At 42.5% G+C, this 24,627-nt stretch overlaps 1 protein-coding gene across 7 annotated transcripts in view; it reads right to left on the reverse strand.

Annotated features, from left to right (window-relative positions):
- The window catches only part of PALLD (palladin, cytoskeletal associated protein), a 408,455-nt gene that overhangs the window by 249,570 nt on the left and 134,258 nt on the right, over nucleotides 1-24,627 (reverse strand). Inside the window, exon 1 of one of the 7 annotated variants that reach the window (XM_045055694.1) lies at nucleotides 20,822-21,265. The exons of 5 other annotated variants lie outside the window; for them this stretch is intronic. The gene's annotated coding sequence lies outside the window, so the exon portion shown is untranslated. Of the gene's footprint in view, nucleotides 1-729; nucleotides 748-20,821; nucleotides 21,266-24,627 lie in introns of those variants that run through there. One more of the 7 variants, XM_045055695.1, reaches the window with a different exon arrangement.

Below are 24,627 nucleotides of genomic sequence, written 5' to 3' on the forward strand. Positions count from 1 at the left end.
CATCAGCTGAACCAGGCTCAGCAGGCAAGGGTGGGTGCTTCAGCCTCTCAGATTTGGTGGACAATCTGGCTGAGGTGGAGGGGAGGCTTGGTGGCCTCCTCGCACAATGTTCTGACCCTAGTCTAAATGGCGTTCAAGCCTGGCTAGCTAGCGTGGTCCCGTACGAACCACAAAACCAACACCAAAAACAGAGCATGCGAGCCAGCAAAGTTCAACCATACGCTGGTCCCGTCAGTCCGTAACTACTTACAGAAACTGGTTTTCTTTCTTTTTCCAAGATTTCCCCAGCTAGCTCACATCAAAGCCACCCCCCTTTTCTAAGTGCTTTTCCCTTTTTCTTATTCTGTGTTCCTTCTAGAAGTCCACACTTGGAGGTCAGCTTTCCTAGAAGAACTGTAATAAATGAAGCATCCACCAAGGAGGGAACTGGGAATGAGACCATGAGGAGGTAGGTATAGAAGGAGTTCCAGGGCTGGCACACAGCACTCACATGCCTGCACCAACTATCTTAACAGCGAATGTTTTCATCGAAGCGTTGAGCCACATTTTATACCCACACACACAGAAACCTGAATTAAACATCTGACGCGCTCCTGGAATCAAGTTCCTGAAAGAGTCACAAACACCCAGCAAACGCTGCTGTGCAACTACCTTTCTGATTCTGATTCACACAGGTAATTCTCTAAATAGCATCTGTCCTACCCCCATCAACTGGGATCAGATACATACTTGTGAGTCTGTAGAACGGTGAGCCATTTCCCAAGAAAGCTGTCTCCACTGCTTCCCCTTACATCCTGGGTGTGTGGAGCTGTGGCTGCAGCAGGGAGGGGCCTCAGGTGTGTGAGCAAGAGCAGGAAGTCAGGACTAATTATACTTTGTTTTATTAGGCTATTTGAATAACAAATAAACTGGCAGGTTTCATTTCAGTTGCTTTTTCAGAGCAAATGACCTCAGGCTGGCGTTTCACTCCAATCGACTCTAAGTTTTCAAGTGTTAAAAATTAATGTTATGATTAGATACAGACTTCAATCTTTTTCTTTGAAAAATATGGATTTTCGTGATGAAAAAAAACTCTTTGCTGATTAGAAGTTGAGCACCCACCTGGCTCCATTCCATCAGTCAGTGCTCACATCCTGCGTGCCCCAAAGCTACTTTGATGGCACAATACACAACTTTTAAAAATTGGCTTCAGAAGTACTTAAAGACTTGGCAAAAGACAAAACCAAACAAACCTCTAAAACTATTATGTGGTACAGGGTAAGGGGTGGGGGAGACTTTAGCATATTATATTTGCTAGTTAGAGGAAGTTATAATAGTTCCTTCGCTTGCATAGCAAATAAAAATACGTGTTTTTGTAATTTTAAGCTGTCCCTGATAATGGCTACATATGTTTGCTGTGGCTGAAAAGAACAGTATATTCAAAGTTTGCCTTGGGGAGCCTGGGAGGTGCAGTCAGTCAGTTAAGCGTCTGACTCTTGGTATTGGCTCAGGTCACGGTCTCACAGTTCTCGAGTTCGAGCCCCACATTGGACTCTGTGCTGATGGCACGGAGCCTGCTGGGGATTCTGTCTCTCCTTCTCTCTGTCTGCCCCCGCCCCCATCTTGTGCTCTCTCTCAAGGTAAATAAATAAACTTTAAAAAATTTAAAAAAAGACTTTATCTTGTGGAGGATTTTAATTCTCAGCGTTCACTAGGTGCATATCCAGACATCTAGATAATACTATCTCCAACTCAGCCACTCCTTTCTTTGGGGGTCCTCAAAAATTGCTTGGGACAAGGAAGAGTTCTGGCCAACAGTTCACTCTTTCAAGCTGTGCACATTAAGAGAAAGCCTTTCTACACTACCTTATCATTTTGGCAATTTGTGGATGTTGAGAAATTTCTAGCACAGTTACCCTATGCTAGAAAAAGACAGAGGGAGTTCATGCTGTATGTAAATGCTGTTTCACATTCATAGTCTTTTCTCAATCCTCTTGGGCAAGAAAATCCTAGTGTCCCTCCAGATTTTAATATTCCATTGATTCATAGTTTCTCCAAGTTATCTGAAGGTAGGCTTAAAAAATATGTGTCCAGGTACTGTGTTAAGTCAATTTTGAAGGATCTAAAGCAATTCCCTGAGGTTTCTTATGAATGAAATTACTCCACATGTCCAAAGATGGAATGGATTGGAATGAGGGGGTTCCCGGTCACTAGATATACTCAAGATGGAGGAAAATAGGTAGGAATCTTGTAGAGAGAATTCAAGAACCGAATGGCTGATTGATGGAGAGTCTACCATGATGACTGGTGCCATGATCTTTCTTTTAGCAAGCAACTGACAGCTGACGCATGAAAGTGGGACAAAACATCTAAGGCCTGGTGTGCTGAATACTAAAGACTGGCATAATCCTCTTAATTATGATGCACTTATTAGATTAGCCTAATTTAATCAAGGTAACTCTTGAAGTTTCCAGGGTCTTTTTAATTAGAATGGTTTATTGGGGATATATTAGCTGTTAAATGGAACTTATGTTCAGCACACAAAATGCTACATTTCCATGTTTGCAAATAGTCTGTCACAAAATATACTTTAAAAAGCAATCGAGGCGCCTGAGTGACTCAGTTTGTTAAGCCTCCCACTTCAGCTCAGGTTGTGATCTCACAGTTCGTGAGTTGGAGCCCTGTGTCAGGCTCTGTGCTGACAGCTCAGAGCCTGGAGACGGCTTCGGATTCTGTGTCTCCTCCTCTCTATGCTCCTCCCCCGTTCACTCTCTCTTTCTCAAAAATAAACAGTAAAAAAATTTAACAAGAAAACAATTTCACACTTCGTACAAAAACCTGGGTCAATACAGGATATTGGACCATTTCTTCTAAAAGAAAGACTTCCTAAATTTAATCACCTTCATCGCTGACTTGCTTTGTATTAAACTTTCTACTTTCTCTTTGCTCAAGTTCACATTTTAGCCTTATTAATGTAGGACCTCTAACTTTAAAAATGTCTGTTAGATAATCACATACTAAACTTCAAATCCAATGAGGTATAATTACATTTTTCAAAAGCACGTTTGAGAACCTTAAAGGGATTTTTAAAATTTTGTCATTTAACTAAAGACTGATTTTCATGAAATTTTGCAAAAATATATTCTGATAGTTTTCTGAAAATCCTCCCATTTCCTACCTTTTGATATCCTCTTGCATTTTTCAACACTCTTCTTGGAGAAGAATCACATACCACCCAAAGGGTGAAGATAAATCATGATTTCTGCTGGGGACTGGCACTCACATAAAAATATCCGTTGGGAGAGGAAAGCACAGTTCTCTACAGAAGGAACTCTGTGCCACAGTCATGCTGTGTAGGACTCTTCACAGCCTCCGTCTGCTTCCTCAACATTTCCACCCTCAGACCCAAGCCTCTGGAGGGTGTGCCCACCTTCCAGCTCCTGTGCTGTGTTTCGTCTGTCTCTGTCCCATCAGGTATGGTCTATTCTCAGTGTTAAGAAATAAAAACAAAACCAAAACAAAACACGAAAAAGAAAACCCACCCTTTAGCTAAAACCTGTGATTCTGTACAGTTATTTACTTTTGTCCAAAAGCAACTCTCCTGAATAAGATGTAAAATGTGTATTTTTGCTCAATATACATAATATGCGGATATCCGATAATCCTGACCTCCCATTTTTCTCATTTATCCTCACATCTGTCACTGAGGTGGAGCTCAAATTCCTCCCTCTTTCCCTACCTCTTCTTCCCACAAAGAAAATATCCTATGATTTCTAAGTGACTAAGAATTGAAACACTAAATAGCTCTAAGGGTCTGGTGGCATTAGAGATTTTCTGGCCAGTAACTAAAGAGTTAATTTTGGACATTACAAAGAAAATGTTAAATCCGTTGCCAGGTCATTTACTGCAATGTTAAAAGCTAACAGAATGAGTTTGCCCAGCACCCTGGAGTCTAATAATGTAATTGTAACTAGTGCACAGAGGAGAGGGAATAGTCTTCTAACACTGCTTTAGAAGTGATTTATTGATCCCTACACAATAATTCTTCAGCGATTCACAGAACCAGAATTTATAGATTTATTCCCAACTTCAGGAAAAACTGACTTCACTCTTGAACCCTTTGCCTTCTTCTATCAATCTCCGAACTGCAATTAGCTAAGTTAAACTGTGATCCTGGAAAGGCATTCCCTCACCACCCACCCCCAACAAAATGTATATACTTTACATAAAGGAGGAAAGAAAAGGATATTCAGACAGCATTACTATACACGTATGACTATGCAGAGTATGTATGCTTAGTGGAGGTGGGTGCAGGTGGTTTCCAAGTGGGAGCTCTATGAACATCTAAAAAGAAAAGGAATACATTTAAAACATGAGCTAAGACTCCTGTATATGGAAAGCTGTTGAAACTGATGGGGAAATATGAACTGGTATGACCTTTCAAGAGGAGGATCTGGCAACACTAACATTTAGAGTACACATGCATTTGACCCAGCAGTTTTGTTTCTAGGAAGTTATGCTCTGCTATGCTCATAAAAGGGCACAAAGACCCACGAAACACGGTTGTACAACAATGTTCATTTCCGCACTTTGTAAGTAACAGAAAACACTCATCTTGCCCTAAATGTCCATCAGCGAGGAGAAAAGGAGCAAATCAATTATGGTATTCCACCCAGGGAAATACTATGCAGCCTTTAAAAATAATGTTAGGTGAAGCTGTCAAAAAACATACTGTGTCTAGGAATACCACAACGGTGTTTACCTGAAGAGTAAATTTCCGGAGAGTCTTATAAGAAACTTAAAACTCTGAAGTTATGTGGAGGGGAGGAATGAAGCAGAGGCGAGAGAGAGAAGTTTCACTTTTCATCTTGGAGCTTCCTGCAGGATTTTTTTTTTAACCATAAGCACATATTACTTTATATATGCTAAACTTATTAAAATTACCAAAAAGAAACCCCAGAAAAGCATGAATTTGAAAAGCCATCTATGCACCATTTCATTTAAGTTTATTTTTGAGAAAGCACATATGCACAAGCGGGGGAGGGGCAGAGAGAAAGAGAAGGAGACAGAATCCAAAACAGGTTCCAGGCTCTGTGCTGACAGCTCGAACCCACGAACCGTGAGATCATGACTTGAGCTGAAGTCAGACGCCCAACCGACTGAGCCACCCAGGTGCCCCATGCAGCATTTTAAAAGCTGAAAAAAAGGATACGCTTCTTAGGGCAATTGTGCTCTATTAAAAGATACTTGTATTACCACTTTATCATTCATTAATTACTAGGCTCTTTTAACCCCTATTTTATTTGCACCACCTCATAACGTTGTTAGGAAGATTAAACACAGCGATGCAGTTCTAACCTTTGGCTCGGGGCTTCATTCATTTTACTCAAAAGGTTAGCCAGTTATTCCTTACAAAAGCTAAGGGAAGGGTACATTGTGGGGGCACAGAAAGCAAATTAAGTCTCGGGATGTATTCAATTACTTACTAGTCTTTCATTTTTGTTCCTTTTGTTCCTATTTGAGAGCTCCTCCACTTGATCTGGGTTATAAATATGTTTGTAACATGTGCCCTTATTCCTTTGTCTGTCCAGGAAGGTTCCCCCTGCTATGAGAGCCACTGCACCTTCTAAAGCCATAGTCACACTAAGAATTAAATGGACTTGATTAAAGAAAACAAATGTTGGCATATTGTCCTATACACTTAAGTGTTTAATCCTAAAACTTGATCTATTAATGCAAAAAGATGTTAAAAAAAAAAAAAACAAATTCACACCAGCCAGGGATTATCTCATCTTGCTTCAGACAGTGGGTGAAAAATATCACAGTGTATCACAAATTAGGATCTGTAGAATGTGACATGTTAGGGTTGTATTCTGTTGTGTTTCCTTAACGACCAAGCAACAGCTTATAGGAAAGTTCTTGGCTCTGCTGAGTCAGTGTCCCAACAACAAAATGCCTTTTAAACTATGAAGTGATTCTTGCAGAGGTCAAATGAATCAAAGTTCCATCCCTCAAGCATCCTCTGGGTTGGAACCTGAAAATCTTGCTGGAAGAAGAGAGAAGCTAATTGAGAGAAGCTAAAATGAAGACCTGGCTACACAGGAAAAGACCAGATGTGCCTACGCACATGTAGCTTTTACTCCAGATGGGGAGAGACACAATAATCACTTAAATTATCACGTAAGTAATTTCAGATAGGGCAATGCCATGAAAAAAACAAAACACAGTGAGAATGATCAGAGCTACATTTGGTAGGGTAGTTATGGAAGAGAGTGAGGTCATTTCATACTACCCCGCTACAGTATTTTTCACCAAGATTGTGTAAGGAAAAAGATACCAGCACATAAAAAGAACATTCATGAAGAGACCTTGAAAGCAGATACTTGATGCAAAAGTATTCACGCCAAGACATTCTCCATTAATGAGCATCACGTCACCTATCTCCAAAGGGGCTCCTTTCCCTCGTTGGATTTATTAGGACTAACTGGCAAATCTCTCACCTTCTGGGCAAACAGAACTTACACTTTCCTGAAAGCATTCTCTCATATTAATTTATACCCATAAGGACCAAAAACTTTTCACTTAGATGACTTAATACAGAATTCGAGTCCCTCTCTACAGTGAAATGGCCCATTTTCTCCCACCCTTATGCCACAGAATTCTAATTTTTCTCTCTCAGGCTGTAAAACAGCTGTTTCTAATGCATATGGACAGATTTCAAGTTTAAGCTATTACATTGTGAGCATTTCTCTAGTAGTTTTTACAAACTGTTGAGCATTCTCCTCTGTCTTAAATGTTGGGGGGGGGAGCGGGGGGACTCTGGTGAATGGGAAAAGAAGAAAAGTAGCTTATAGGATTCTTGGTTAAGAACCACCTCTGGTACTCCCTGGAGCACATTAGCTCTTTAGCAGAAGCAGACAAACCAAAAAAAAAAAAAAAAACAACAACAACAACAACAAACCACACACCAGGATAGAATTCATGTCAAGGCCCCAGAGAATGGCCTTAATGACCTGAAAGGGGAAGAGCAAAGAGGGTAATGATTGTGCCTTGTTCTAAGTGTACAAGTTGAATAAATAAGGAAAATAATGTAATTTTTTTTTTTTTTTAGAAAAGTGCTAAATGCATGAAAGTTCCTTAATCTGAGGGGTACACTGGAATACATGGAGGGGCCTCTGAAAACCCGCGGGGCTTTTTCCCCAACTGCTTCTGAGGGTATGTGCCACTGTCCCATGCTCAAGAGGTCGTTCACACACAAGCATATTATTGTTGGGGTGGACTGTTAAGATATGTCTCCACAGCAGCCTTAGAAAACATCTTTTTCTTTCAATATTGTAATAACTAATCCTGATCTCTGAAGAAAAAAAATATATTCCATTGTGATAATGGGGCCAGAATATCTCTATATATTTTGCACTGTAGTCAATGCAGTCTGCCAAACCTTTCCAAAGAACCTAACCAAGCGAGCCAGATCCTTCTAAAATTTTAGATGTCAGAGAAAAGAATTCTGATCTTCACTTTTCAGGACTTCTAGGTTTAAAAGGCTACTGAAATGTTCAAGCCTTTTCATATTTGATGATACCGTTTGAAGCTAGTTGCAGAAAGGAACACGAGAGAGAATCCTATCTTTTTGAGTGGTGGACCTTTCACGGTTTCGTTGTTTCTCAAACTGTTCTTGCCATGCAAACTGAGAGCAGGCTATGTCTTCACAATATTTTATGCATAAGTATCGTTTAATGTGTTATTTACATAAATGCCTTAATTGTTTTAGTTTTAAGGACTGAGATCCTATGGTATGTGTACCATTATGTAGAGAAGTTATCTGTATTTTTAAACCGTATTGTTACCAGAAAAGTACAAATAAAGGTTATGTGTCGTTAAGTGCTGAATTCCTGAGTGATGAGACTTACGTAGGTATCCTGATCTTCTGAGACTTCATAATGAAAGATACCATGGCTGAGATACTATTTATTTTGTGGCAACGGGAAATAGGCTGTTTCTATAATCACTGCTTGGAGCCATGGAAATTAATCTTATGCCACTTCTATCAAGGGGAAACCAGAGGCCTTAAGCTATGTGGTGGCGGTGAGCCAGATCTTGATTCATTCTTGGAAGCCTCCTATACACCATTTCACAAGTGATACCTGGAGACCACTTTAAGTAGATTTCATTTTGGTGTTAGCATTGGTTCTGCAGAGAATAACGTTTCAGGGGTGGGTGGTAAAGTTGTAAATAGGGACTGATGGCCTGCTATCTCCAAAATTACAGAGCTGTGTGCTCTCACACACTTGTCAAAACTTGGCAACAGAGCCCTGGGCTTGGCCCAGATGGGGACTGGAGTCCTGCTGTGGAAGCAGATCGCTGGTGGCCCCTGAGTCACCTGCACTGGTACCAAAGGGAATTCAGCATCAGCATTCTGCTCCGTGGGTCCTAACTTAGAATACCACCTCTCAGCTCTCCTCAAGGAAGCCCCTTGGTGATGGTACATAGGAGGTCGAGTGGGGGCAGCGGGGGGGGGGGGGATGCTGGCCTGTGACCAGGGACCCTGGCCCTTCTTCTTCCCAAGTCTGTATGGGAAGGTTGAGATGCCTGCGGGCAGGGAGAGGTTGTGGATGACCTAGGATCTGCTGAGGTGAAGCTACATGCCGCCGTCCCTTGAACAACAGCCAGGAGACCACTTTGTCACCTGGTGATGAAGTTGGCTTCCTGCCCCAGTTTCTTCTTAGAATAGCAAATAATATACAAGGCTCAGCATCCCTGTGAGGTCGTCTCCTAGTTTTTAATAATTCCTTGTATTTATTTAGTGCCTTTTCCTCTCCCAAGAGCTAACTGTAAGAGTTTTCCATATGTTACTTCAATAATCCTCATTACAGCCCCGTGCCTGAGCTGGTTAGAAAACGGTGCTAATGGGGCCAAGGTCAGCACTCAGCCTCTCACGAGCCCCCTGTGAGCAGCCCCATTTGCACTGAGAAAATCTGTTTCATGGCCTCACCCTGCACAGCTAACCATAACCAATTATTTTAAAAAGCTTACAAGGGGCCACAAAGATAACAGGTAATAATAATGACATTTAATGAGTGCTCACCCTGTGCCAGTTATTTTCTAAGTGCTTATTATATATTAACTAATTCAGCTCTCCCAAAAACTCCTTGAGCAAAGTGCCCATTGTTAGACCCATTTTAAGGAAGAGGAAATGGAGGCCTAGGGAATTAAGTAACTTGCCCACGGTCACACAGGAAATGGCAGAACACAGATTTCAACTTCATTAGTCTCCTTAAAGGGATCATACTCTTAACCACTACTCAATACTGCCTCCGTATAAGCAACATTGTGGATGGCACAACTCAGGACACAAATTCCTTATCATATCAGTATATTAAACACAACTCAGTAATACAGATTACAAGGGCGTAGAAGAAAGGGACACAGCTAACATTTAAAGGTCAGTAGTCATAACACCCCTCTGGTGCCGTGCTATGCACATCACAGGTATTGTCTCATTTTAATCTTTACAACACTTAGAGATAGGTACTCCTGACTCCATTTTACAGATCAGGATACAGAGGATCAGAGACACTAATTTGAATACTGATATTTAGTTGGAAGAGCCAGAATTAGAAAAGAAATACGTCTGCTTCTAATGCTTATGCTATTCCCACGGAACTTCAGGTGGCACTCTCAATTTACATAAAGGAAACAACTGTGAGTGAATAAGAAATAGAGGTCTAGAGCTGAAGAGAGCTATCATGAGCCATGGTATCCAGGATTGGAACCACACTTTTGGACTTCTATTGCTGGGTCCTCTTTCCTGCAACTATCAAAAGCCTATTTCTTCTAGCCCTACTCATATACCACAGCCAAACAGAAAATGTGAACCCCTATGGCCATGGAGGCCAATTTGTTTATTGCAGGGTATTCAATGATGTAGCCTATCTAAACCCTTGGGACAGTCAAAGCTCAACAAATGTTTACAAGATGTCAACATCCAAAGAGCTCCTATCACTTGAAGCAAATGGGAGTAACTACTTAACTATTTTCCTCCGTGGAAGCACCAAATGGCTTTTTAAGGTTTATTTATTTTGAGAGTGAGCAAGCAGGGAAGGGGTAAAGGGAGAAGAAGAGAGAGGGAATCCTAAGCAGCCTCTGCACTGCCAACACAAAGCCCCACGAGGGGCCCGAACCCACGAACTGCGAGATCATGACCTGAGCCAAAATCAGACGCTTAACCAATGAGCCACCCAGGTGCCCCACCAAATGGCTTTGAAAGAATGGCCTCCAGATAACATGGGCTCTGGCATCAGTCACACCTAGGTTAGAAGCATGGCTCTTGTCATTTCCTCCTTGAGTTTGGGTGAGGTACTCAGCCTCTCCGAAACGGTTTCCTCATCTGGAAAATGGGGACAATAATTGTACTTATGACATGGAATTACTAGATTAAAGGAGAAACTAAATGGAAAGAAGCTCCCAATCAGACCTTAGTAAAGGCTAACTTACTATTATTAAAGTGAAGATCTTCATGAGAAACTACAATATAAAACTCGGCTTTTATTTCCCAGTGTTCGCAAGATCGCCCGCAACCTAGAAATGGGAGCTCACTTGTGTTGTCACTCTGCTGCTTCAGACACTTGTAACCAAGTCTTCTTTCCTAAAAGACTTCATTAGTGGAGGGAAATTTTTCTTTTTCAGCAGATGAAGTTTCAAAGTACATGGGCAGGACGTGCTGGTGCCCTAACAGCTCAGTAGCTATCCGTATTGGTAGTAATAACCAGCACGTGTGTATTAGAAATTGTCCACGGAATATCGTGCACTCACAGTAAGACAAATAGCAAGACCTTAAGCGGGGCTATTCTGGCTATTGCACTGTGGTAACTGTTGATGCTACAATATCAGTTTCTGGATCAGCTTACGCAAAGGAAGAAAACCCCCGGCTGCTTCCTGTGTATTATCCTCGAGTCAGACAATGCAATCTGGATATGAATTCCACCTGAAAGTAATACTTCCAATGTGGTTAGCAAACCAGACTGTTTTTCCTTTTCAGTTTAACTTGACCTAATTAAGGGTGGGCGTAGAATTTTGCCACAATACGCAGAGACCCTTTACCAAGTCATTTGACATCAGTCTAATTCCATAATTTGCCAAGTTATAACACAAGGTAATGGGATATTTCAGCAAAACCTCAGCTTTTATGTATGGACAATAATCCTAAGGCTCTAAGCCCAGGCTCCAAAAAGGCTTCAAGCATCCCTCTCCCTCCGGCACCAAATATTCTGTTATAATCTCAAAGAGCTCTCACATCTACTAAACATAAGGCAAGGTATACATCTGACAATCACTCGGGAGGTTTATGTTCAGAAATTTTTCTTCAGGGTGTCACAAGATAGCAGAGACCAAGATGGAGAAAAAACACATTTCTTTGCACTGTGTCATCTGCTGTCAAAGTAGATTATTTCCTGCCCTCACTATCACAATCTGGATACATTTCTTAAAAAGTGTGGGGAGAGTCAAGCCTGTAGAGTAGAAGATGCCCGCTCTTGAAAAGGGGAAGACAGAAGAGGCAGTGAGTGGAACATCTACCAAGAGCAGGAATCCAGTTGGGTTCCACATAAATTTTCAACCACTGTTAGTCTGCTTTGACCCCAGAAACATTTTTCTTCAGGACTGGACTTCCTCCTCAATAAATCAAGAATTTTATATATTACACATAATAGTTCAAGAATCTAGCCAGGGATCTCTCATAGATTTGGGGAACCTGAAAGACTCAAGTAACTTGTACACAGTAGGACTCAGTATTCAATGAACACATAATCCCGAGACTGGGAAATGGCACCATGCATAACCATCCTGGATGTGCTAATCAGTGAAAGGTAGGTAATAAGACACAACCCATGAAAAGGAGTCAGCACAGTATGTGCTGTGTTGGGGGTGTTCAATCAATGCTAATTGTATCACCCATTCCCTAACCTACAGGAGTAGCTGGGTTTTCAAGTAAAAAAGAATGGTGAGCTTTATTGGGTGGTAGGAATTCAAGAACCACAGTGTCTCTAAGGGGGCTGGCTGTGAATCTTTCCCCTAGAAAAGTGATGCCCAGCTAGGGTACAGGTGATTAGAAGGTTCCCCAGATAAAGACCTCCTGGGGAGTTATCAGATTCCCTCTCAAGATTTAGTGTTCAAGTCTATTATATGGTCGCACCTGGAAAGACCTCAGGGAGATGTGCTTTCTGATCTGGAGCCGTATCTGGAGAATGACAAAACCAGGGGCCAGAAGTTACCAAGAGCTGAGTGGGGAGTCAAGACAGATGACTTGGAGGAAGGAAAGTTAAACAGGTTGGCAAAGTGAAGGGGTCAAAGGCAGGACCGAATAAGAGCTGGGTAGCAGGTTTCTGAGAGCCACAGCCATGGGTCCAGGGTGCCTTCTTGAGCAACTATCTCATTAGGAGAGGTCTGTGGCTGGTTTTCATGCAAGAGCTTTGTCACAGTACAAAGGCAGATCTGATGCATTTAAAGATTCTGTTCTAGAAAGTGTAGTTTAAGAGAGGGCTTATTCAAATATAATCTACTGACACTTGCCCTCAGAACCCTCTGAAGTGTCACTTAAAATGTAGATTCCAAGATTCTACTCAGTCTTCATGAATCAACAGGACTTGGAAAGAGGGCCCCAGAATCTGCATTTTTGTAAGCATTTCTCCACCCTACCCACTCAGGATTTTTAAGAATTCTAAGCTTTTAAAAACACTAAAATATGGTAAAGTGTAAGAATATGTTTAATTTATTTTTGAGAGAGAGAGCGAAAGCATGAGCGGGAGGGGCAGAGAGAGAATACTATCAGGCTGTATACAATCAGCACAGAGCCTGATGTGAGGCCTGAACTCACAAACTGGAAGACAATGACCTGAGCTGAAACCAAGAGTCAGATACTTAACTGACTGAACCACCCAGGCACCCCAAAGCATAAGGAATTTAAGGACAGCAATCTTGAGTTCTAATCTTGGTTGTGTGATCTTGGGAGTCACTTGACTCTATTGGGACTTTGTCTCTTCATCTGTGAAACACAGATAATGTATTTCTTCAGAGGAGTTGCTTAAGTCGATGGAGATCAATGTAGTCTGTGAAGGCAAATGTTTGTAATTATCACATTTCTGAGCCAAAGTGAAATCCTGGAGACCCCTGCCATTGTACCTAGGACAGATCTGGGTTTGGTTAGTTATCTCTGAATTGGCCAGTGTTTTGGCCTTAGCTAGGTGTCCCCTGGAAGGCTCTCCAATGGAAGTGCTTACCACAGCCAGCACTTAAAAACTCTGTCTGATGGTTTGCGGGCCTGGTGTTGGGAGGCAGACTGCTTGCTTTTCAGATCCTGGAGTCATGAGGGAGAAGTGCTTTGAGCAGCCAGAAGTCTCAGGGGTCTGCTTCTCAGGGGTGAATTCCAGGGACATTTAATGTGCTAAGCTACTGGGGACAGTAGCTGGGTTAAGAATTAAGCAGTAGGATAGGATCAGAATCCCAAATGAGTTCATGAATTGGAGAAGTAATCAAGAACAAACGAAAAAAAAAAAACACTCAATAGGAAAAGTTCTGAATAATACTTTGAGGAAATGATTATCACAAACACAGGCTAAGAAACGTCCAGCCAAATGAGGATAATAAGCTGAAAATGATCCAGTGAGGTCCGGCTGTCACTTAAAACATGAGCATGAAAGCTGGCTGCACTAACTGAAGCACAGTTTGAAGGAACTGTGAGGTAATCGTCATTTTATCATACCTTTATGAGACTTCTTTGTCCAGTTCTGGACTTCACAGCTTGAGAGGCATGGAGTCCTTGGACATAGTTCAACAGATAGAAATAAAGATGATGAAATTGTTGGAGAACAAGAACTATGAGAAAAAGCAAAAAAGATCTGGTATTATTTAACCTAGGGAAAGAAAGCTAAGGGGAGACTTAACTCTTCCCATCCATGAATTACAGTTGAGAATGATCAACTGTTCTTTGTATCCTGTTGAGGAGTAAACAGGCTTAAGTTCAGCAGAAGGGATGCATGTTGCAGAAAGGAAAACTGTTCTTGTGTTGAATGTTAAGGGTCTGAACAGGCTGTTGTAGCAAAAGAAAGACTTATTTCCAAACACTGACCAAGGGGCCACACCAGACTATGGTATGTGGATGTGACAAAATGCTAATTTACACTATTTCTAAAGTTGGAAGGAAGGGTAATATTGACTAGATTTGTCATCAGCCATGGCTCTTGCCCAGAGCTGCGATTTGGGGCTGGCAATTCTCCGGGCCTCAGTTTCCGTTTTTTTTTAAACACTTATTCTTGAGAGAGAACGTGCGCGCACACGCACTCACACAAGTGGGGAGGGGCAGAGAGAGAGGGAGACACAGAATCTGAAGCAGGCTCCAGGCTCTGAGTTGTCGGCACACAGCCCGATGTGGGGTGCCAACTCACAAACCATGAGATCATGACCTGCACTGAGGCTGGATGCTTAACTGACTGAGCCACACAGGCGCCCCTGGTTTCCACATTTATAAGATGACCTCCACTGCTTTCTTTCTCAGCTCTCAAAATTCATTCTGTGATGTTCTAGAGTAATGTGGTAGCTGTATTTAACAGGTTAAGGTTTTCTTTCCAATGGAGTGAAAACAGTAAACCTGCTGAGGGGGTGGGCATTTGATCTGGACTTGACGGGCTCATGTCATGGGTTGGGGCAAACTGTAGAGAGCTACAAGGTCTTTATGGGGGATTATCTGGTTCTGAGAGAAAGCTGAAAAGAAGGCAGGATACTCCTGAGGAAGAATATACCTGGAGCAGGAGGAGAACATAGGGGTTCCCTACAGGCTACCTAGGAATAAGAACATATAAAGGACAGAAGACTATGGGGCATGAATCAGGATAAGCTGATGAAGATGAAGCCTTAGCTAAGGGACCCAGCCAAGCCCAAGGAACTGGTCTAGAGTCAACTACTGAGGAGGCCAGTCAAGCAACTGCCTGATCAACGCAACCTGAAACCAAGAACACTGGGTCTGTATTTGGGTAGCGAAGTCCTCAGTTCTCAAGGTCTGAAAGCACATTGGCTTTAGAGCCAAACAGACTTGGTTTCCATTTTACCTCTGTTATTTATTGGCCATGTGATCTTGGGCAAGATGCTTCATTTTGTTAGAACATAATTTCCAGATAATAAAACGGGGATAAAAGGTCTACTTTATAATATTTTGGTGAAGATTAAATACATGATCACATTCCTGACACATAGCAACTATGGAAAAACTGCCGTAATTCTGACTTGGGCCTGGGAATGGAATTAAGGCAGAATAAAAAGAAACTTCAGTGACCTCACGATTTACGGAAAGGGCCTGACACTACCACCACTACTCATGATCCAAACTAACTTTCACAGCATGTTTTCCTATATTCCTCCATCGATCCCCAGGAATAGTTACCTTTAACGTAGGTATTATTACTACCCCATTTCAAAGATAAGAAATTCAGGCTTAGAGTAGATAATGCCTTATCCAAGCTCAATCTGTAAGTCGTGGACTTGTGGTAGTCACTTAACTCTTCTGGCTCCAAAGTCATTGCTTCTCCACCCCCTCCCACCCCCCCCCCCCCAACTAACATCTACTTCATGGGAGAGAAACAGGAAGAACATTGAGAAACCAAGGAGTGTTTTTATTATAATCAAGTTAGCTGAGTAATGGAAGCCAGGATTTGTAATCTGGTCTGATTGCTGGTAGTTGTCCATTGACAGTTCACGGTCTTTGAAAGGCTGCCAGACCCTACCTGGAGCTCCAGCATGCAGAGAACAGTGCTGTGAAGAAAGGGAGACATTGAGGTAAAGGTCTCAACTCATAGGTTCAAGGGTACCTCCTTTCCAGAGAATGTTCTTCTCCCATCCGTATTCTTCTGTCAACCCCACCAATACAAGCGAAGTCAGAACTAGATCAGCACAGCTTTCTGTTGGTCACATTTACTGAATGAAGAAGATTCTTCTGTTTGTATCTTTAAATAGAACCATTACTGATTTGAAGTCACTCTGTCTCCAGGAGCCCTTAATAAACTTTAAGATCATTACTGAGTCACCTAGCTCTTTCTTCCTCTTAGCAGAGTAACCACGTCTCTGATATCTCCTTACAGAATTCCTTGCCAACCAGCAAAGCACGCCTGTGACTCTGATCTCTTACTTTAGACATCAATCCCAGGACTGGACATTCACTTCTAGTGAGGCAAGCACTGCTGCTGATCCTAGAGAGGGCTTTCCCCATGAGGCATTGACATTGTAGCTCCTTTTTCCTTTCTTACCCCAGAAGGCACTCAGATACCTTCCAGGGCCCCTTCCTGTTCTGGGTTAAAACACACATACATACCACCACCAACAACACAAAAAAACAAACCAAAGATCTGACATTTTCTTCTCAAAATAGTTTAGACAGTGTCCTCCTGGAAGCAAGGAGTATGACTAAGTGATTTCTTAAAGTCCCTTCCAGCCCGTGATTCACCAGACATAGAATTTTAAGCTGGAATGGACCATTATATTCTGGGCCAAAGGCCTCATTTTTGTAAATAACGAGAGTGAGGTCCATAGAGGTTAAGAGTTGTGGAAGCTGCTTGCTACAGTGGAAAGAGCGAGCATTTGAAGTTAGAAGTTTTGGATGTGAGGTCAAACTTTACCAGTCACATGCTACGTGACCTTGAGCAAGTCATTAACTTCTAGAGATTCACTTCCCGCAGCTGTAAAACGCAAGGAACACTACCTACCCTACCTGCTTCCCAGTGTCGTTCTGAGCATCTTATGACATCACGTTTATGAAGGACACGATAAACGTGACCAAGTAGCTTTATCTATGTATTGCACTCATATGGTGGCAAAAGGAGGACCCTCAATTCCAGCGTAGTTCCATACCCTTCAAACAATACCACCTTCTTGACCTTTCTCCGATTCTACAAGAGTTTCTCATAAGCCACCACATTAATTTGATCTCCATACATTTTCCTTTTAAACCCTGGATAGGCACAGACGCAAACCGTGGAAATCCAGACTGGCGCAGATGGCTTATACGCCAGCAACTCTGAAGGCTTTTGGGGGGATGCCTCAAGCAGCCTTCCATTACATCACAGTTATGGCCCTCAGACCCTGGACTGACAGCTTCCAAGGGACTGGGGACACTCATGAGCTACCTTTCCCTGCAGTTTTGCTAGCCAGTTTCATAGAGATGGCTACTGGATAGTTTGTAATGGGCTCTCAGGCTATAGTATGTACCCTGAAGACTGAGGTAGAATGAGCCACAAAGTGAAATGATAAGTACCTGAAGTTCATGCTGGACAGAGATTCAGGAACTTGTTCGGTGGAAATAGGGGACTTACTGTGCCAATCTGTGTCCACAGAGGAGAAGCAGGAGATGGTAGCTTAGTTTTACAAAGGAAGTGTGGACCTAAGGGTTATGTAGTCCCATGGATGACTAAGAGACATGGTCACTAGGCTCTGAGTTCTATCATCACTATTACTGCACTGGAAATAATTGACTCCATTTTATTTGGCCCCATTATCAATCACAGGGAATGAGTCCTCAGTTATAAAAATCAGCTCTCCTACTCATCAAGAGATATACATACCCTGCCAGTACTGAGTTCTGTGCTCCCTCTGCTACCATGGGGTGGACTGACCACATGTCTTTCTTAACTGATGCCTCCCCAAGAGTCACATGGCATAACTTTCTTCAGTTACTGAAGAGACTCAAGTCTCTTCTCCAACAATGGTCTTTGGCTCTTGAAGAATGCAATGGAGAATCCAACTTTTACTGTTTTCTTAGGCATAGAAAAGTTTCAAACTTTCAGAAAAAATGGTGAGATCAAGCCTACAATAAATAGAAAGTATACTTCTTTGCTCTAGGCAATAAAAAAGAAAAATGGGGGGGGGGAGAGACACTGTGAGCCAGTTCAGCCAACAATTTCCATGTTAAAAAAAAAAGTTCAAGTTGGAGCCATGTGGTCTCAATAAAGTAGTAAAATATATTTTCTTTACCCTACACTTCATGTGCCCATAACCTTCCTTTTAAATCATCTCTAACCAGCCCCAAATCACTCTGACCGCAAATCATTTGGTGGCTTTGGTCTCCAGGCAATGGAATGTGCTGGAGTAGACGGGGAGTCGCTACCAAGAGTGCTCAGAGGGAGCTTCCACTCCCTTTGCTCAGGCACACAGACCCCAGCAAAGCCCTGAAAGGGTTCCGCGCTGAGATAGCACATGACATCATAGCTCAATCATTCAGGAAAAAACTGCAAGGGCTGCAGAATAGCACAACATGCCACAAACCACAGTGGGCAGATAAAGCCGAAGAACAGCTTTTCTTATGAAAACATTCACGAATACCACAGGCAGCTGGCAGAGACGCGTTTAATTACATTTACAGAAACCCATTGTATCCATCAACCCCACCATCTTTGGAGCTGACCAACAAATGGGAAGGTCGCTGAAGCCCGTCTTCAAAATGAGAAAGCCAGGAGGGCCTGAAGTTTAGGTCACTGCATTTCATACTGTGTATTACAACTAGATTTGACCCAGCTGTAAAATCGTTTGATAGGCTTTGAAAGCGTTTCCAAGTGAACTAGACCTTAATAGTAACCTATCTTTAAATTTACAGCTGGAGATTAAGAGCAGCCGAAGGTGTGAGAAATCAATTATTCAATTCATGATTAATTTAAGAGACACCGAGCTTGTCCTGGGCATAAACAAAGCTCAAACGACTGCCATCTGCCATCACATCAGAGGACCCAGCCTTGTATTTTGTAAGTGCCATTGGAACTTTTGTTTATTTTTTTTTAAAGGAACTGCTCAAAGAGTTAAGTCTATAGACTTTGAAGGGATGGTAAATGGATTGGGGGGTGCCCTCGGGCATCTCACAGAAACAAAGTTCAGCATGCACTGGTAAAGTATGATTAAAGCTCAAGAGAAAAAAAAAAACTGTCCAAATAAAATGCTTTAAAAGGAGTACTTAAGCATCATCTTACAATAATCTCTAAAGGAAGAGTTTTAAAGGAGACTGTGGAATCTGTGTGAGACAAGAGAGATATGCCTGAAAAGCCCCATGGACTTTTCTAATTTTAGCCCCAGAGAGCTATCATTGCTGCTAATTCTAGTCTGTGATTTCACCTATAAGAATGGAGATTTTCAATAGCAAAAAGAAAAGACCCAGCAAAACCGCACAACAAATGAACAACAAATGAAAACACTATGATGGTCAAAGCAGGTCTCGTCCCTAAAGGAACAATGAAAAATTATACAATAGCTAGTGACCACTAATGTCTAATAGCCATAATCTTTTCAGAAAGATGGTATTTTATAGCTTGGTATCATATCTGGCAATAATCTTTTTCATCAGACACCCAAGGATAACTTTCCATTTCAGTTTGGGGGTGCGGGGGAGATGAAAGCTCAAATGCATGCTCATAGTATGTTCTGTTCCTGTAATGGTCGAAGAAAATTCGAGGCTCTTGGGTTACTGAAAATAACCTGTTTGCCATTATGTGTGCAATTATAAGCTAGGACTTGCTTTTTTAAAATTGCTGGGTTCAGCAGAGATTTCCCATGGATTTATCAGCAACAGAAATAAACAAGCATTCCACCGAACTCCACTTGGAAGTGTGAGAAGGGCTATTGAAAGTCTTTTTCATCATGTGGACAAGAATTCAACTTAACCTACCAGGATGTTAAACTGCATTCCAGTATCCTGAAGACTTTCTTCATCCTCTGAAAACTGAAAACGAACTTCATGCCCCTTCCGAGGTGGTCCTCCTCCTCCCTGGCCCTTGTCACAAAACACATCACCTATCTCTTTCATCAGTAGTCTGTCTGTCAAGGGAGAGGTGACTTCAGCATCCCTGAAAAGCACAGGTGTCAGGCAGGGTCTTTATGTTCATACTGCAGGTAGACTGGGGGAAATCTCTTTGCAAAAGTCACGCGGGTGACCTGTGGATTAGCAAATTTCAAGACTTCTCCAAAATTGAATATTTCTAAAACTGCAACAGCAATGCTTTCCACAAAAACCACTGTGGAATTGTCAGTTTTTCACTTTAGTCTTTCCATGGTAGACAAGCCATCAGGAATGCATTCCTCCTTATTGTATTCTGCCTGCCACTTGTTCCCCAAGAACCACGGCCAACTGAATGCTAACGAAGGGGACCCCAACCAAAGGGATTCGAGGAGGAGAACATGAAAACGTAGCATTTGATTTTGTTAGACAAAAGACTGCAATCAAGTGAAACCCAAGAAAACAAACAAACTTTCAGGCAACTGAAAAGCAACAGGTGTGAAAACGCCCAGACTTCTCATGGGAAAAAACACCAAACCCTTCCGTTGAAGTGTTTCCAGCTAAAATTCATTCAGCAACTGATCAGCGATTAGAGGCTGTCCTACTGCTCCCTGTGTGAAAGTTTTCCTTCTACTTCAACCAGGGATGGAACAGATTACAAAGAAATTAGAAGGAATACAAACTCGGCGCAAGCTGCTCCAGGCATATAAACGCCTGAAAGAGAAGCTTCTCTCAAAGTATCATTTTTTTTTAAATGAATAAAGGCGGGGGGGGGGGGGGGAATTCCACCCCGCGCCTCCAGCCCCTCCCCCACCCCAACTCTAACAACAGAGAAGTCGCGCGCGGAGCTGGACCCACCACCCCCGCCCCCTAAGAACGATCCTGGGAAGAATTAGGAAAACCGTGGCGAAAGACGGTCTACCCAGCCCACGACAAGCAAACACCCACAACAGTACGTTTCACTGAAGTACCTGCACGCCACTGCGGGGAAACGCTGCCAAGCAATATTTCCTGCCCCTCTACATGGTATTTAATGCTCTCACTTACCAGTTGAGCAGGAGACACGCTCTGCCCCCTGAAAAAAGCTCCCCTCGGGGGTCTTTCAGATCTCAGCTATTCCCAGCTTGCAACCCCGGGTCTCGGAATTCAGCCTAGCTTGCTGAATACAACGGAGAAAATGAACGGGCAGCCGAGCCGCCCACAGCCCGGCCCCTCGCAGGCTGCGAGGAAGACGTCTCGGCGTGCCGGGGCTCCCGGGAAGCCTCCCAGCGGCCAGGCCCTCGCGAGCAGGCTGGATGCGAGGCGGGCCGACTGCAGCCGCGCCGAGTGCGCCGCGTCTCGCCGAGGGGCCGCGTGTGCGCCGTGCGCGTGTGGCAGAGAGGGGGCTGCTGGGGAGGGGGAGAGGGTGTGTCCTGGCGAGGAATGCCGCTCACTTCCACAAATAACCCTGAGCGGGGACGCGAGGCGATCAGCTCCTCTCGCTCCAAGCCCTTATCACGCTTAGGAAGGCTTTGACTTTGGTCGGGGATTGCAATCACCGGTGGAGAGGGTAATAAGCAAGTTCCACCCACGGTTTCTAAAGCCCGTTCAGCTGCGGTTTGAAGCATTTCCCAAAGACCTCGTTCCTTTAGTCAACACCGCGTCTCTGAACACACCTTGGGGGGAAATCCAGGTGGTAACTAGTAGTGGATTTGTGGTAGTTATAAAAGAAATCAATTCCCACCTTGCTCTTCCTTATGTACCTACCCTTTCACGCAGGGGGTATCTCTCAATTACATTCTCCATCTACATTCTGGTGAACTGAACTGTTTTCTCTGATGATGCCTTACTGTAAAGCTATAAATTAATTACTACATTACACATGAAGCCCCTAGGAAAAAGAAGGCTGAGAATAAATCTGGTTTTTGTTCTTTTTTATGTTGAACAAGTCTGCCATTAATCAAGTCTTTCCACCAACATCTAGGGAACAGACCCAAGATTGCGACTCATTGAGAGATGAACATGTGCATATGTCTGGTTGTTTTACAGTCTTTCTCTGCAGCATTATGTCATAGTGACTCAGTTACCAACCACACAGACAGATATAATGGAGAAACAATAGGAGAAACAAACCCAACTATTTAATAAAGACCTACCTACTTGCCAACTGTAACAGATTTCAGACAGGGCCTAAAGTTTAAACATTTTTAAGGATTATTTCACCACTTCCATTGTTTCCCCATCTTAGAGTCACAGAACTGCTTCTCATTGGTCAGTTTGAGAAACAGAAACCCAGGATTGTATTTGGAAATTTAAGGAAGAAACTCATAAGGGACCCATGACGCTATTAATTTTAATGTAGCATGTAAAATGTCAACAGCATGATAGATTCTTGAAGTCAATTAGAAAACATCGGAAAGTGTGTTCCAGAAATGGAATAATCTTGAGAGGCCCAAAATAGAGATAGTGCAAAAAAATGTTTTTTGAAATGGAAATAAAATGTTGAGACTTTGGTGTATATCTTTATTTTTAGCATCTTGAAGAAGTAATGGGTCACGAAATAATTGAATTTTTTCCTCACCTATTAAATTTCCCCCTCCTTTGAGAATCAATGTAAAGTTAGTAAGAATGGGTTTGCTTTTCAAACTGAAAATATTCTGGGTTTGGCAGGTTCAGTCCCTTCTTGTATGTTATTCGGTTCTTTCATTTGTTAACTACACTTCATTTATAGACTTTTGCTGGAGTCACTGAATAACGGAGGCAAATACTTTTGTTTGTCTGAAAGGCATCACTGTAAAGCAGGGTGGCCTAACTGGGTGAGTGTCTCTAAGATACGTTTCAAGTCCTCACCACCTTTCTCATCTCCAGCAAAAGGGTGGTAGAACAATCCTTCCTCTGTGAATTAGGGGGATCATTTTATTGATTAAAATGCCAAGGTGAAAGCAGAAGGAATAATGGGGGCAGGGGGTGGTTAGTATATGATCACCACGAGCACAAAGACCTGAATATATCCCTTTTAACTGCCTGTGCTAAAACTCTGAACTTTTTGAAGTCTGAAGTTTAGTTGAAATACCCAACATGCATACGTATCTCAGGCAAAGACGGCACCCCTTTCTCATGGCTCTGTGTGTGCAGATGAGACTGAAGGAAAGGTGAAAGTTTCTGCAGTCCTTCCACATCATATACAAAGGAGACCACCTTTTGAGTTGCACCTATTAGTGGTGCCAGATGTTCCTGGAAATTGCTTTTTGTTTCTGTGATCTGCCCACTTGCTTGTGCTCCAAATGACAACTATTCTAATGTTGAATGTTCCGCAGAATTTCTTGGGTTAGGAGAGGAAGTGGTGAAAGCGTTCTCACTGTGTGTGGTCCTTAGAGCACCTGTCTCAGGAGTGGGGGGAGGGGAGCTTGCTGAAAATGTAAATTCCCTGGGCCCTTCTCAGAGCTACCAAATTAGGTCTTTCTCTGGGGGCTGTGCCATTATTCTGTGTGTGTGTGTGTGTGTGTGTGTGTGTGTGTGTGTGTGTAATTAAAGGTTTTGAATAAGTAATATGTTCACATAATTTGAAAAAAAAAGGTGTGTATACTTTTATTCAAGGTATATACCTTGAGTATATGTTCAAAGTGCAGCCTCCTTTCTACCACTGTTTCCCATATGTCCAGTTCATACATCTCCTCCAAGGCAGGAGTTTTTTTCTGTAGATTTTCAGGTTTCTTTATCCACCTACCAGCAATTATAAATTCTTACTTTTTTCTTTATTTCTTAAAAAGACTGTATGCAGAACAGTTACTGTCCTTTACTTTTCTCCTTCTCTTAAATATACTTTAGGATCTTTTGTCTATATCATATGTTCGATTATTTGTTCACTTAGAGACAAACACTTATTATGCACCTACTATATGCCAAATACTGTTATATATGCTGGGGATAGAGGTATGGACAAAACTGACAAAAATTTCTACCCCGGAGCATTTTTTTAACGTTTTTTTTTGAGAGACAGAGAGAGACAGAGCACAAGAGGGGGAGGGGCAAAAGAGAGGGAGACATAGAACCTGAAGCAGGCTACAGGCTCTGAGCAGCACAGAGTCTGATGTGGGGCTCGAACCCTGGAACTGTGAGATCATGACCAGAGCTGAAGTCAGATGCTTAACTGATTGAGCCACCCAGGCACCCCTGCTCCATAGCATTTCTATCTGGGGAGAGGGTACATGAAGCAGACAACAAACATGATAAGTAAATTATATATTGTATTAGAATATAATCAGAGCAATTGAAAAACTAGAACAAGATAGTAGGGATTGGGAATGTGGGGTGGCGGATTGTAATTTTAAATGGAGTGGTCAGAGGTGACCTTATTGAAAAAATGACATGTAAGCAAAGACTTGATGGCAGTGAGAGAGTGAGCTTCGGAATCCTTTGGGGAGTATGTGATCCACACAGAGGGAACAGGTAGTGCAAAGGCCCTGAGGTGGGAGTATGACTAGCATATTTAAGGAGAAAGAGAGGCCAGTGTGACTGGAGCAGAGAAAGTGAGGCAGAATGTCACAGAGGGTCAGAAGGGCAACAGGGGGCAGATCACATAGGCTCTTATAAGCCAGTTTAAGGATTTGGGCTTTTACTCTTAGAGCAATGGACAGCCATCAGGTGGGTCTTGAGAAGAGGAGAGACATGATACAATTTACATATATATCAGCACACAGGAAACATGCTCATGTTTAAAGTTGCATAGTATTCCCTTGGATAAATACACTGCAATTTTATTCCATCAGGATGCAACTGATAGACATTTGAGTTGTTTCCAATAATCAGCTCTGAAACAAACTTCCACATTTGCCATTTTACACTTGTACATCTATGGTATTAACATCCACAAG

This window comes from Felis catus, chromosome B1, assembly GCF_018350175.1.
Source record: "Felis catus isolate Fca126 chromosome B1, F.catus_Fca126_mat1.0, whole genome shotgun sequence".
NCBI classification, from domain to species: domain Eukaryota; kingdom Metazoa; phylum Chordata; class Mammalia; order Carnivora; family Felidae; genus Felis; species Felis catus.